Below are 2,711 nucleotides of genomic sequence, written 5' to 3'. Positions count from 1 at the left end.
GTACATGTTCGATGTGCAAGTATGCACATGGAAACACTCAAGAATTTATAGACAGCACTGGTAAGATGTTTAAAATAAGACAAGGCATCCACTGCAGATCAAAATGTGTGGTCTATGGGATTATATGCATATGCAATAGAATGTATATTGGGAGCACCAAGAGGGACCTGTGAACAAGAATTCAGGAACACATGAATACAATTGGTAACCAAGATCCAATGTTCCCACTTGCTTTACATTGGAAAACAACGCACCAGATGATGGACAAATCATAGATTAAATTCCTAGACTTACAACAAGTGACCCTAGGGAGCAGAGGGTGGAGACAGAATTAAACTCTTGAGACAGGCAGAAGCCAGACTTTTAACACTAAATTCATGGGTCTGAACTCCGACAACAAAATGGTTTCATTTTTTATGATGAATGCAGTACCTAGAATTGAAAACATGGCTAAACATTGCCCACTTGTTAGTTTCTGGTTTTCCTTCCTAAGAGTTAACATTCAATTAACTCAGAATTACCAGGTCTAATAGGTTTAGCATTGCAAAGCTAATGTCAGTGTGTGCTTCCCTAGATCAAGATTCATAATAAATAATATGTGAACTTTGGATTAGATGAAATAGAGAGAGGACAGGAGGAGTTGATAGTATGGTCTGTTAATTACTTATATTTACAGGGAACATCTTTTAAATTGGCCAACTGGGACCTTAATTGTCTGCAATGTCCAGGACCAAAAGAAAAACTATCTAGCCTGAACCGAACAAGCGTTAACATTCGTGTTAACATTCGTATAGTACAGAGTTGACATCAGTATTAATGAGACTAATCACCTTTTGTACAAACGCATTAGACTAACTAGATGCAGAAGAGTCAGTTTAGTCAATAATGGCCTTAGTAAAGTATCAAGCACTCTGCCAACTTTTTATGTTTATTTGCAGTTATTACTGTACACATTCACCCGTTTGATTACTAACATGCGCAGAGCCCGGTACAGATATCACAAGTAAGATTACAGCATTATCACTTGGCGTTACGAGAAACAATGAATTAACGAAGCATGCCATTTTAACATGGCTGCCGTACTATAGCTTGAGAAGGAGTACGTTCATAACAACCTGACACTGCCATGACAACGGCCGCAGGGACCCGGGTTGCCTTGTCAACGTCCACAAACACTTAAAAAACATGGCACCGATGGCTCGCGTGCAGAACAGCTACGCGGAACCATTCCTGTTATTACGGTAAAACCCCAGTGAGACTATACTGGTGGGAACCTTTCAGATAGACATACGGTTTACATTTTGTGATAACTGATTTGACAGATCCAGCACATAGTTAGCCCGATAGTAACAGCACAATTAGATTGCATGCACAGGACATTTTATGTTAATTCATCACAATTGCCCAAATGCCCTTTATGATGACACGTGTTTTGGCTAAGTAAGCCTTTCTCAAATCACGCCAAACACATTTTCTTTGAAACATGTACTAAAATTCCATACATGTTATTCACAACAAAGGTCTAACAATGCCAATTTTTCAAATGCAAACCTGTCCTGAAATGATTCCATCATACGTTGTAATATGTATGCATTGTGTAATAGTATTCATTTTGCCAAGCATTATCAATCGACAGAAAGCAGGGTTGGGGTTTAGGGGAGGATTGTTAGGGATGGGGAAAGAGTGCAGGATAAAGGTGGGCACTACGTCAGTAGTTCAATTTCATCCACTTACCACTACAGAAACTGCTATGTATTCACTAGCTCCTACTTCATTTTGACAGGAGCAGCGATCGAACGTGTGTATCGCACGTTAGTAGAAGATCTATATGAAACATAAGGTACAGCCTTTTCTCTTTAATGCCTTCAGACTGCACACCATACGTTTTGATTTTTTTAACAATTTTGCTGACATGAAGCTTTCTTTTGTTCCTATATCAACACTTTGGGACACATTGATGGACACTAAAACTATTGGTAAGTGATTTCCTGTTTTTGAGCATGAATCGAATGAACTGATATCTTGTTGTTTATTTGGAATCTAATTTGGCAATGAAAGTATATGTTAGTCATATCAGAATTAATACATTATGTACAGCCCTGAAGAAGGTTATGAACCGAAATGCATTGGCATATGTACATGAAATTTTAACCATTATATTTGTCTGGCCTCATTGAATATGAAACAATAATATTTGATGAAAGAAACTAAAAGGAATGTGAATAAACAGTTCCTTTGCGTAAATCTCAATGATATATATTTTTTTAGAACATTAATGATTTTGGAAACCGCACAAATATCTTATTACCCATGTGTGCAGCCCGGTCAGGGGCCAACTGAGAGCACCAGTTCTAATAGGGTGGATTAACTCTATTTTCGTTTTTCTCAGGGAATTGAGCAGGAGAGATAATAGGCAAAAATATGATTAGGATAATGTATTGAGATGCATTGGAGCTTATTCAGCTGTTAGAAGCTGCCTTGTTTTACTAATCTTACCGTCCAAAATGAGTTGCCAAATAGCATTCTGGTCTTAATTTCTTGCAGTTAAAGATAAAACAAAGTTTGCATCAGGTAGTTTCTAAACTGTGTGTATTTATTCCCCACTACTCAGTGGGAACAATCGTAGTATGGGATTTCTTAAATAGTAAAATGGGTTATTTAGAACTTTAGGCACTAAGTGTACTAATACTCAAGCATGGTGTGAGTATGAC

At 37.6% G+C, this 2,711-nt stretch overlaps 1 long non-coding RNA gene across 1 annotated transcript; it reads left to right on the top strand.

The window, feature by feature from the left end:
- The first annotated feature begins 1,165 nt into the window (after positions 1 to 1,165).
- On the top strand, positions 1,166 to 2,207 carry LOC138513050 (uncharacterized). The gene is made up of 3 exons (XR_011281672.1): positions 1,166 to 1,241; positions 1,784 to 1,840; positions 1,982 to 2,207. It is a non-coding gene; the product is annotated as an uncharacterized lncRNA (long non-coding RNA).
- Positions 2,208 to 2,711: the final 504 nt, after the last annotated feature.

This window comes from Ambystoma mexicanum, chromosome 12 (genome assembly GCF_040938575.1).
Source record: "Ambystoma mexicanum isolate Mex_15411 chromosome 12, UKY_AmexF1_1, whole genome shotgun sequence".
In the NCBI taxonomy this organism is placed as follows: Eukaryota; Metazoa; Chordata; class Amphibia; order Caudata; family Ambystomatidae; genus Ambystoma; species Ambystoma mexicanum.
The sequence above is the reverse complement of the archived record's forward strand: the minus strand, read 5'-3'. Positions and strand labels throughout refer to the sequence as shown.